Source organism: Eurosta solidaginis, chromosome 3 (genome assembly GCF_040869045.1).
Source record: "Eurosta solidaginis isolate ZX-2024a chromosome 3, ASM4086904v1, whole genome shotgun sequence".
Classification (NCBI taxonomy): Eukaryota; Metazoa; Arthropoda; class Insecta; order Diptera; family Tephritidae; genus Eurosta; species Eurosta solidaginis.
In genome coordinates this window covers 282820782-282834069 of record NC_090321.1, presented here as the reverse complement: position 1 = coordinate 282834069, position 13288 = coordinate 282820782, and the positions used below count along the sequence as shown (strand labels likewise).

Here is a 13288-nt window from a genome sequence, read left to right as displayed (position 1 = left end):
AATTTTGAAGTAAATCTATGCAAACCAATCTCAAAACTTTTCGGAAAAATTCGAAAATTTGAGAAAATTTTACTAAAACTTCGATTTTTTAATTTCGGTCTGAATTTCTTAAGTGTACAATTTTGTAGCCCAATCAATTTAAGTCCAACAAAGTACAAGTAATCCTCAAAATTGGCTCGATTTTTCAGGATTTTTTTCCTGAAGGGTGTTTTATATTTCTATTCATACGGAGGGTTCATTGTTTAATTTTTTTATATGGAAGAAAACCTGAAACACCCTTCGAAAGAAAAATTGTCAAAAATCAATGAATTACAGACCTAAACCTTGTACTTTGTGAGGCTAAATTGATTGTACTACAATACAGCAAACTCCAAAAAATTCAAAGAACTCCAAATAAAAGGTTGGAAATTTTATAAAAATGTCAATATTGGTTTGCACGGTTTTTTTATTTTTATAAAAATTTTGAAATCACTCTCCAAATGGCAAACCAGAGGAAAAAAACAACAATTATTGAAGTTATACTTCTTTAGGCGAGTTATGAAAAATTGATGATAGTGAAATTTTAAAAAATGTGACCCGAAAGTCATAGGTTGAAAGTGTAGTTCGTGTGTATGTCCGCTGTGAATTGTATGAGCAAACTTGCTTTGAGTGAGATATGTACATTAGGGTGGGTGAATTTGTATGGACGAAAGTTAACCGATATCGCGCCATTGATTTTTCGATAGGACTTGCGCTCAGGAAAAAAAGTTCCACTTTCGAACCTGCGAAATTTAATTTTTTTAACTTTTTCGACTTTGATTTTTAAGGTTTTTTCATGACCTACTAAAAAAATTTTCATTTGATTGTAAAATTTTAATTTTTGGGTCGCACAGGGTATACATATGAACATTTTTTTAGTAGGTCATGAAAAAAACCTTAAAAATCAAAGTAGAAAAAAAGTCAAAAAATTAAATTTCTCAGGCTCGAAAATTATTTTTTTGGGTATGCGTAATGGAACTTTTCCTGAGCCCAAATCCTATCGAAAAATCGATGGCGCGATATCTGTTAATAAATCGACCCAGTCTAATGTACATGAATGTATGTATGCGCGAATCGGTTGAAATTCGGTATAGAGGTACTTCCGTAACTAAAATATGCCCACAACATCAGGCGGCTTACTTGCCATCGCAAGCAGTGATCTTGCAGGTCCTGCCAAATAACCGATTTACCTCCTTAATTTAAGGGAAGGGAAGCAAAATTTTTCCTACCTAGGCGTTAAGAAACATTCTTTGAAGGAATTCGTCGACTCGTGCCTCTGGGTCATAGAGCAGTATTATATATGACCGGATCTCATCATAGTGCTTACGGAAATGTGCCCTTATTGGATGAATAACTGCATCAAGCAGTTCCTGGCTGGATCGCAACGGCATGGCACCATCGCAATATGCCAGTAAATGTTTCCTTCTTTTCAGTTTTCCCCAATGTTCAGTTGCAAAATTCATAGAATTTAATTTTTAAAATTTCGAAAATAAAAAAAGAATTTAATTAATAATTTTAAAATAAATGACCCCTTCTATTTTTCTGAACGCCGCGGCATATGAAAATATATATATAAGTATAAAACAGTTCTTACCTCCTCAACAATAGAACTACGTGACTACATCACTTTAACGTTTATTTTTATAGCGTTAATAAACAAAAGGTGGTGTTGAATTGTTTGAAAGAACAAGTTGAAGAGGAGGTTGACTTATCAGTGAATATAATGAAATGAAGAGGATGGCGAGCTGAGTCGGTTTAGCCATGCCCGTCCCTTTGTCAGTTAGAATCATGGGTCTCCAATATTTGATACTGATTTCTTTTTCACATACGCAATGAGAGTACAATTGTGATACGGAATGAAGACATCTGGATTGAAAGCAATATAGCCTCTAAATGGCTAAGACATCTCAATCATTCCATTGCATTTTCATGTGCCAAGTGTCGAAAGCCATAGGATAGGAACACATGTCCCCTTCTCTCCCTTTTCTTCGCTGCTCCCTATATCTCTCTGCGTCTCTTTTTCATTCTCAGTCTTTTTTCTTCCCTTCCTCAATTTCTCTGCCTACATATTTCCCTCTCCTTCCCTTACTCTCTCTAGCACCCACTCCTTCTCCCTCCACCGCTCCTTCCAAATCATTGCCACAATCTTCGCCTTAATCTACATATATCCCTCGATGCTTCGCTCTTCGTTAAATATTTTGCTTTTCTTAATTTTTTTTTTTAAACCTTTCGGATGTTTCCCATAATTTTGTAGTGGCTTCCAATCAAAGTATATATGCGTTGGCGAAATAAAAGTTTAGTAACTTGTATCTTATGACGTACATATATTTTGCGGCAAGTTTCCCAGAATTTTAAGAACTCACAAAAAATTCAATAATTTTTGAAACCAAAGAAAATAAGAAAAATGTTTGTTAAGTAGCACGAAATGTCATAATCTGTTTAATTGTTAGGTAGTAAATGTGGCGACCGACAACTGACGATGGATTTACCTTGCTTCTTTTATCATAAATTTAATGTCATTTCTTTTTTCACCCAATTCACATTTGTAGGAGAACAAATGCATTTACCTGCCTTCTTGAAATCTGTGACTTTTCAAGATGAAAAATTTGAATAGATTTCGGAATCCGAGCCTCTTAGTATTTTATGGCATTTTTACTACTTACATTTATCACACTAGAACAAAATAACCATTTCGGCATTTTAGCTCACATACTTAATTAAGTATGTCTAAGTTGGTAATACATTTATTGCCTTCGTTTTGTGAAATTTCTCTAAAATACAGTTCGTCTAAATATTTAATCTTCACATATTCGTATTTAGCATTTTTTCTCGATTTTCTTTATTAACACCTTAAATCCAATTAATGCTTAAATTATAATATTTCTGGAATGCTACTGGATTTACTCTTTTGAATTGAAAAAGAAAATAAATAACAAATAGCTTCCAAATTAAAAAAAAAACAAGTAAGGAAGGCTAAGTTCGGGTGTAACCGAACATTACATACTCAGCTGAGAGCTTTGCAGACAAAATAAGGGAAAATCACCATTTAGGAAAATGAACCTAGGGTAACCCTGGAATGTGTTTGTATGACATGGGTGCCAAATGGAAGGTATTAGAGAGTATTTTAAAAGGGAGTGGGCCATAGTTCTATAGGTGGACGCCATTTCGAGATATCGCCATAAAGGTGGACCAGGGGTGACTCTAGAATGTGCTTGTGCGATATGGGAATCAAATTAAATGTATTAATGAGGGTTTTAGAAGGGAGTGGCCCTTAGTTGTATATGTGAAGGTGTTTTCGAGATATCGATCAAAATGTGGACCAGGGTGACCCAGAACATCATCTTTCTGATACCGCCAATTTATTTATATATGTAATACCACGAACAGTATCCCTGCCAAGATTCCAAGGGCTTTTGATTTCGCCCTGCAGAACTTTTTCATTTTCTTATACTTAATATGGTAGGTGTCGCACCCATTTTAAAAAGTTTTTTCTAAAGTTATATTTTGCGTTAATAAACCAATCCAATTACAATGTTTCAACCCTTTTATCATATTTAGTATAGAGTTATGGCATTTTTTTAATTTTTCATAAATTTCGATATCGAGAAAGTGGGCGTGGTCATAGTCGGATTTCGGGCATTTTTTACACCAATATAAAGTGAGTTCAGATAAGTACGTGAACTAAGTTTAGTAAAGATATATCGATTTTTGCTCAATTTATCGTGTTAAGGGCCGAGCTGAAGGACAGACGGCCGACTGTGTATAAAAACTGGGCGTTGCTTCAACCGGTTTCGCCCATTTACACAGAAAACAGTCATCGTCATAGAATCTATGTCCCAACCAAATTTCACAAGGATTGGTTAATTTTTGTTCGACTTATGGCATTAAAAGTATTCTAGACAAATTGAATGAAAAAGGCCGGAGCCACGCCCATTTTGAAATTTTCTTTTATTTTTGTATTTTGTTGCAACATAACATTACTGCAGTTGAATGTTGACATAATTTACTTATATTCTGTAAAGATATTAAATTTTTTGTTTTATTTTGACTTAATTTTTTTTTTTAAAGTGGGCGTGTTCGTCATCCGATCTTGCTAATTTTTATTTAGCACACATACAGGAATAGGAGTAACGCTCTTTCCGAATTTCATCATGATATCTTCAACGACTGCCAAATGACGGCTTGCAAAACTTTCAAATTACCTTCTTTCAAAAGTGGGCGGTGCCACGCCCATTGTCCAAAACTTTACTAATTTTCTATTGTACGCCATAAGTTCAACCCACCTACCAAGTTTCATCGCTTTGTTCGTCTTTGGTAATGAATTATCGACCTTTTTGTGTTTTTCGAAATTTTCGATATCGAAAAAGTGGGCCTGGTTATAGTCCGATTTCGTTCATTTCAAATATCGATCTGAGATGAGTGCCTTGGAACCTACATACCAAATTTCATCAAGATACCTCAAAATTTACTCAAGTTATCGTGTTTACGGACGGACTGACAGACGGACGGACGGACTGACAGACGGACGGACATGGCTAAATAAATTTCTTTTTTCGCGCAGATCATTTTGATATATAGAAATCTATATCTATCTCGATTAGTTTATGCCGTTATGGATTACCGTTATGTTAACAAAGTTAATATACTCTGTGAGCTCTGCTCAGCTGAGTATAAAAAAACATAAACGATGCAGCTCGCAGCTGAATAAGTCTTAATGTACAGACACAGAATACTAAGAGCTAAAGTCAACACTGATGAAATTCACTTAGCCGGTTTCGAAGTCATTCCAGAGGTCAATGTTACAAATGTTTTCAAGCCCGAGTTTGTAATATCACACATTCATATGTAAATTAATACATAAATATACATATATGTGTACAAACATTTAGCATTCCGGCAGATTCCAAAGAAAAATAGGAAAAGTCTAAACATAAATGTAAACAAGAATTTTTTGAAGACATCCCAACAAACAAACAAATTTTCCTTCATCAGCGTGTCATTCTCAAAGTGCTATACCATTTATTGGATCGTTGCACCTAACAATTTCGGGAAAGTTACAGGAAGGTCATTCGGTTTAATAACCCCGAATGACCACAATAAAGGCAATCGCATTTTTGTTTGAAAGCATTGTACGCAGATGCCGAGGTATAAAAGCTGAAACATACTTCTTCCTAAGAGGTTTGATGTTATTCCTTCCTCTTTTGTTGACTTGAAAATTACATATCAATCTCGGTATAAACATCAATATTTGAAAAAAAAAGATAAAATAAAGACATGTTGTTGGAGAGCTTGCGACCTAATAAGCGTTTGCCAAACAATTATCGGAAATATTGAGCTCAATGTCACAATGTGAGCTTTAAGATGGTGGACTGAGGAGTACAAAGCCTTCTTATTGTATATTGTTCACTAAGCCAAGTATCATACAAGAATATTATTGAAATTCGTTCATTGAATTTCAAGTCACTTGACTTGAGCTTATGTGAGAGCTTAACATATTTCTCTTTTTAATTTACTGATTTCTACCTTATTTCTATAACCATTTCATTTACGTAACCAAAGTTGCATGTAACGTTATTTGGTGTAGTATGAACGACATTGCTATCACGGTGCATGCCACTGCAATGACAGCTAATAAGTGTAAATATGTATAAGGCATATATGGCCGCGTATACGCCAAAAAGAAAAATCGAATGAGAAGAGCATTTTTTGGCACCCAGCAAATACTACGTAGTATAAGGTGGTGAACATTTGACTACGTTTTTTATACTCAGCTGAGCAGGGCTCACAGAGTATATTAATTTTGTTCACATAACGGTACCCCGTAACGGCATAAACTAATCGAGATAGATATAGACTTCTATATATCAAAATGATCTGGGCGAAAAAAGAAATTCATCTAGCTATGTCCGTCCGTCTGTCCGTTAACACGATAACTTGAGTAAATTTTGAGGAATCTTAATGAAATTTGGTATGTAAGTGCCTGGGCACTCATCTCAGATCGCTACTTAAAATGAACCAAATCGGACTATAATCACGCCCATTTTTTCGATATCGAAAATTTCGAAAAACCGAAAAAGTGCGATAATTAATTACCAAAGACGGATAAAGCGATGAAACTTGATAGGTGGGTTGACCTTATGACGCAGAATAGAAAATTAATAAAATTTTGGACAATGGGCGTGGGACCGCCCGCCTTTAAAAGAAGGTAGTTTAAAAGTTGTGCAAGCTCCAATTTGGCAGTTGCCTATGTAATGTTCGGTTACACCCGAACTTAGCCTTCCTTACTCGTTTTCTTTCTTTACCTCTTCTTTATATAAAAACGAAGGCCCTATCTTCCTTCGATTAACCACTGGACAAATATTCCTCATTCATATCTTGAAATTACAAATGTCTTTCCCAGATTTACACAGGGTAATTTTTTTTAACAGTACTTTTAATAAAAGCCTGTGTAAATAAATTGTTCAACTTTATAACAGATCCAGCCATTACCTAAACTGCTCGCCGTGCAATCGTTTACGCTTGGAGTAAATCAAGCGAATTACCCTTCTCTCTTTTTATGCTCACATAACAAAATTGTCTCTTTTACCGATTAGTTGGCGAGCGAGCGAACTCAAGCGTTTGGGAAAAGTTTATTTCCCAAGGTTGTTTCAGATTTCCTTCCAAAAACAAACGTTCACGATTTGTGAGAAAGAAAATCTAAAAATCCCCTTCGACAAAAATTTCAAAAAGATCAACTCGAATTTCGCGAGATCTACGGAGAACTGTAAATAAAAGTTCGAAATTGCTATTTTTCTCTTAGTTTGTGTATTTATACGATTTATGTGTCAAGAAACACAGTTTTTCTTCATTGTAGCTTTCGCAAGGCTTTCTGAACTATTTCTTCGTATTACTAGTCCCGAGATGTGGACTTAGTACTCTCGGTATAGTAGCCCAGCACACAATCTCTATACCTATCATGACCATTCAGTTCTCTTCACTCTTAGCCCAAAACTTTAGCAATAACTGTCGCACTTCAGAAGGCTGAGTAAAACTGTATGATTTCATACTTCAACCAAACCTATTTAATTTCCTAATTATATGAATTGAAGTCGACGAAAGGCTAAGGTAACAAAATGAAATTAATGCCAGTTTACCCTACATATTTACGTTCACAAATGATGATCAATTCATGCCACACGCATGTGCATATGTTCCAACATGAATGTGTCTATTGGTTCAAACATGCAGCCCTACATAGATTTGTTTAAACAAGTGCGTATAAAAATGTTGAATAGCCAATTTGCGTTTGTTGCTGTCTAAGCTTTGGGCAATTGAGGGCGAGCAGTTTAATAAGAGTTATAAATGAGTAATTTTATGTGCTTGTAAGCGTATGAGTCGTGGCACAGTGGCTGACGTACCCGACCAAACGCCCGGGGTTGCGGGTTCAACTCCCACCAAGCATTCCTTTTTTTAAATTTATAAATTATTATTATTAATGGACTGTATTGAGTTTATGGGGTTTTTGATTTAATGTATTCCACTTATTGAGTTGGGTAGTTTTAGTGTTATTGGTGTATTTAAGTCATGGGAGGATGCATAGCATCAGTACACCTTTATTTATTTAATTTGGGGACGAGCACTGGGGGGCTCTGAGGCTTCGCTCTACTGAGCCACCTCATCCTCTATTTGAAGAACCCTTTAAAATGTGATATGGAGGCGAGCACGGGACGGCTCTGAGGTATTGGCACCCCATTTTCTACAAGAAAAACCTCTATTTATTTAATTTGGGGCGAGAGTTGGGCACTCTGAGGTTTCGCTCTAATGAGCCACCTCATCTTCTATTTGAAGAACCCCTTCAAAGTGTGATTTGGAGGCGAGCACTGGGCTCTGATGTATTAGCACACCATCCGAAGAACCTTGATTTTAATTAAAAACTCAAACTATGTCTTTTGAATATTTCACTAACCAGTTGAGAATTACAAGCACACTCAATGGCTACTGAAACAAACGAACGAAAAATGTTCATAGTTTAAGTCGCTTAAACATACTCCCCCCATAGACGGCTTAGTCGTCTAATGAAACTTCCATACGAGCCAGTCATCCGGCTCGAAGGACCATGTCTAAGCTTTGGGCAATTGAGGGCGAGCAGTTTAATAAGAGTTATAAATGAGTAATTTTATGTGCTTGTAAGCGTATGAGTCGTGGCACAGTGGCTGACGTACCCGACCAAACGCCCGGGGTTGCGGGTTCAACTCCCACCAAGCATTCCTTTTTTTAAATTTATAAATTATTATTATTAATGGACTGTATTGAATTTATGGGGTTTTTGATTTAATGTATTCCACTTATTGAGTTGGGTAGTTTTAGTGTTATTGGTGTATTTAAGTCATGGGAGGATGCATAGCATCAGTACACCTTTATTTATTTAATTTGGGGACGAGCACTGGGGGGCTCTGAGGCTTCGCTCTACTGAGCCACCTCATCCTCTATTTGAAGAACCCTTTAAAATGTGATATGGAGGCGAGCACGGGACGGCTCTGAGGTATTGGCACCCCATTTTCTACAAGAAAAACCTCTATTTATTTAATTTGGGGCGAGAGTTGGGCACTCTGAGGTTTCGCTCTAATGAGCCACCTCATCTTCTATTTGAAGAACCCCTTCAAAGTGTGATTTGGAGGCGAGCACTGGGCTCTGATGTATTAGCACACCATCCGAAGAACCTCGATTTTAATTAAAAAACTCAAACTATGTCTTTTGAATATTTCACTAACCAGTTGAGAATTACAAGCACACTCAATGGCTACTGAAACAAACGAACGAAAAATGTTCATAGTTTAAGTCGCTTAAACAGTTGCATATACGCAGGCGAATGAGTGTTGTTGCAAGAAGTTGCTGCTGGACGCTGCTGACAGGGTTACCAAGCAACTATTGTTTGGCGCAGACTGTAGAAAATGCTCTTGGATCTTTCCCCTTTTTATACAAATTTTTTTTATACAAATTTTTTACTTTTTTCTCTTTTTGCAATGTTGACTTTCAAGTGCACTTGAACTGATGTTGCATGCTACAGCAGCTTAGCTTCAGTTTTCGCAAATATGTACGCTCTGGGAGCAACATGCCGGTGAACTTGCGTAAAAATACTTCCACTATTTGTTGTTTGTTGCATGTTGCATGTAGCATGATGCTTCACGCCAATATAGATTCGAAAAAAATAAAAAATGAGGGGGCTGATTGCTTGGTATTGTTGATGTTGCACAGTGTAAATTTGTAAGTGCACTCTGTCTGTCTGGCCGTCTAACTCCTTCTCAATAACTATGACTTTTCGTATCTATGTATGCGCGCCTGGGAGATGAAAAGGGGACGAGTGTGTCAAATATAAAAGTAAAAAGGGAAAAATGCACTCAAATGCAGTAGTAAATTTAATTAAAAGTACAACGCTTTTGTAGCACTTGAAAAGACCTTGAAAATTTATGTTGTGCTTCATAGCAATAACACTTTTGTTGCAATGATTCTCTTTCGCATGTTGCATACACACAGCCACAAATAAATACCATTCATTACAGCGCTTGGGGGGTTTTATGGTGGCAAAGCACTTAAAAATTAAATAATTTAAGCTTTTAATGCCTCTGAGTACTTTGTATGTATTGGTTTGTTGAAATTGAAGTGGTTGACAAAGTTTAAAAGATATGTGAAATGTATAAAAGAAATTTATTTAGTTCGTTCATTTACTTAAGTTGACATGAAATATTTTTCAAGTAATCTTGAAAAATAAAATTTAGAAGGAGTTTTTGAGAGCATTAAGTTACGTGCTCTTTCAGTTTTTAGGCACAAATCCATCTTATACCTTCCCTTTATATTAAAAAATAATTTTTTACTCAGCCGAAGCATCAATTCGGAAATCTTTTTAAGGGTCGCTTTACGAATAAAAAAAAATAAGTACTTGAGGCGATTTATCTCTGAGGATATTAAGGCCGACCACCGTGGTGTGATGGTAGCGGGCTCCGCCTATCACACCGTATTCCCTGGGCTCGACTCCCGGGCAAAGCAACATCAGAATTTTAGAAATAAGGTTTTTCAATTAGAAGAAAATTTTTCTAAGCGGGATCGCCCCTCGGCAGTGAGTGGCAAGCGCTCCGAGTGTATTTCTGCCATGAAAAGCTCTCAGTGAAAACTCATCTGCCTTGCAGATGCCGTTCGGAGTCGGCATAAAAACATGTAGGTCCCGTCCGACAAATTTGTAGGGAAAATCAAGAGGAGTACGACGCAAATTGGAAGAGAAGCTCGGCCTTAGATCTCTTCGGAGGTTATCGCGCCTTACATTTATTTTTTTTTTTTTTATATTAGGGTCGAGCCTCTCTTCCAATCTACGTCCTTTTAATTTTCCCTACGAATTTGGCGGTACGGGAGCTACATATTTTATGCCGAGTCTGAACGGCGTCTGCAAGGCAGATGGGTTTTCACTGAAAGGCTTTTCATGCCAGAAATAATCTCTCAGTGTTTGCTAAGCCACCTCCGATGATCGACCCGATTAGAAGAACCTTTTTTAAAAATTTTGATGGTACTTCGCCCAGGAGTTGAACTCAGGAATTTCGGTGTGGTAGGTGGAGCACGGTAGCACCACACCACGGCGTTCGCCAACATACGAATAAAGGGAACAAATTAATATGAAACTATTCGGAATCAAAATTAAAAATATCGTGTAGGAATTCACCCGTCTATCACTTAATAGAGATGTACGATAGACGGGTTGGTTCGCATATAAAACACAAGCTTTGGAGCAGACCGCACGGCTAAGGCCATATTTCGTGATAAAAAACTGATTGAACAGAACAACAAATCCCCTTGCCTGCGTTTCGATTGGCATTGGCATTTTTAAATTGAAAACAAAGAGCTCACTAACTCGCATCACACAGCATCGAGAAGGGGAAAGAATTGGGTTGGGAGAAATGTGAAGATATTATATATTAAATCCCCGGTCATGTAAGAATATATCGATAGCACTGCAGCTATTAGAAGTTACTCAGCTATTAGATACAAAAGCAGCAAGTGGAATAGGTCGAAGCTTTTGCCAAAATTTTTTTGTAATATAGACTCTAGTTTTTGATGGAGTTTTTGGTTTAGTTACGTCGTATGTATGTGTATGTTAGGTCGTTATAGACCAGTTCTACGATACCAAACACCGCTGTTTTATTATTAGAGGTATTGTAGGCGCAAGATGAATATTTCGATAGGTTCTGCACATACTCAGTTAAATACATCTCCGACAGCCTTATCTTTGTGTGCAATATGGGTACTAAAAGTGCAATACAGGGAGGCATAGTAAGATGGAAAAGGTGCACGAAGAAGGAAAGTGAGCTGAAGTTTTAGAGAAAACCTTCCTTAATATCTTAAAAATTTGTCACTTTAAATACATACAACTGTGTAAGATAACCAAATATGTGTAATTGATATGTAATAAGCAACTACACCAGCATAAGTCACTGCAAAAATCATTTACAAATGGCTTTCGTTTTGAAAGGTAACACAAATAGACAGAAACGACAAATCCTAAACAAACATAACCGGTGTCACATTTTATGCTGTCCTAATTCAGGAACCTTTACATTAGCACCAGAACAGTAAACCTCAGTGAAAAAAGTGAATAAATAAGAAATAAAAGAATGTTGTATTTAACATCCTAAATGTAAAAGTTACACAAACAAAGCTGTAACACCGGATGCATTTATAAAATCAACAAGAACTTCCTCCGCCTACTCATCCAACTGAAGTAGCCAAGTAGTTATCACTCAGTTGCTGTTGTTCTTGCTCTACAAAGATGCCATGACAATGCACAACTGGCGGCGACACTTTGCGTGTCGCCATTTGCTCCAACTCCACAGGCAACACTTTTGTGGGCAAACAACCGGACAAACGCACCAGTTGGCGAGTGTCTACCGATGTTGGTATATGCTTATGATTTGGAGTGGGTAAGACTGAATTTAAGGTGGTGTGCTGAGAGTGGGAATAACTTTTGTTCTAAAAATGAGACCAGCTAAGGCGTCAGATGAAAGGAAGTGAGTGATTGTGAGTTGTATGTTTGTATAATACTCGAGACGGGAAAAAGCGGTCAGAAACAAAAGAAAGTTGTTTGAGGTTATGTTTATGCGACTTCTGAAGTGGCAAAGTGCGTTTTCCGCTACTTTTGCTTGCAACATGGGCAACCTGTGGCCGTGACAGCTGTTGCACGTAAATCTTTGTTTTCATACACACGTATGTACATACATAGATGTGCTTATATATGACAATATTATTCCTCTTGGAATTGTTCAAGAGTTTAAAGTTTACTGAGTTGTGGGCTATTAGTGTTGGAACCAAAAGCAAAATCTCAAACGTACTCATAAGTTTGGATGAGCAAAGCAAATTTTTCCTAAGCCAAGTTATTATTATTTTTGTCTCTTTTTTTTGATATCCTTGATTTTCATGCACTTAGCTTGTTTTGAGGACTCATTCTGAAAAATGATCTAGTCACAAGAGATTAAAATAAGATTTGCATATTTTAAAGTTCGCAAGGCAAGAATAAAAGGAAATATGCATGGTAAGGCCTGAATGACTTTTGTGTTATAAAGAAGCGCACTGTGTCACACCGTCAGGAGTGCTTCATTTTACAAATATGTGAATGCGAAAGAACAAAAATGAAAAAGGCAGAGTTGTTTCACGAAAAGCCTGAGGTAGCACAAAAGACTACGACGTTATTCAGTAAACACCCTTACAAATTGTTTTTGAGAACAGGGCAAATGAATTTGCGAAAACGGCAAACAAATTAGAGAAATGGGCAAATGCGTTCGAGAAAATAATTTTGACATTTCCTCAAATGCGTTTGCCCTTTTCTCAAATACTGTTCGGAAAGGTGTAGTGAAGTGTTAAAAAGTTTTAATTATTATTTTAAAACATTTTTCTAACTTAGCCGCTTTCTGTGGACGTGGGCAGTCCACTGCGTTTCTGAATCAGTACGCTCCGGTACTAGCACCTATTGATACTAACTCCACTGCCCACGATTTTTTCAATTTCGGGTCGTAAGGCAAATTTTCTTTTTATGAATGTCTGTGGTGCCACAGGAGAAATCTTAAATCTTTGGCAGAACTTTTATCTTGAATATTCCAAGGACTATTCCACTTTCTTTATACACCACCTATGATTTCGAGGTTTGTATCATAACAGGTATGTAGAGAGCTTTATTGAGCATGACCTGTGTTCATCGAAGGCGGACTTAACTTTTGAATCGCCTCCACAGTTGTTGTTGTTGTTGTAGCAGTGC

The 13288-nt window shown here is 36.8% G+C and overlaps 1 protein-coding gene across 3 annotated transcripts in view; it reads left to right on the top strand.

The window, feature by feature from the left end:
• Positions 1 to 13288, top strand: part of robo1 (roundabout 1) — a 610999-nt gene that overhangs the window by 181586 nt on the left and 416125 nt on the right. The window lies entirely within an intron of this gene.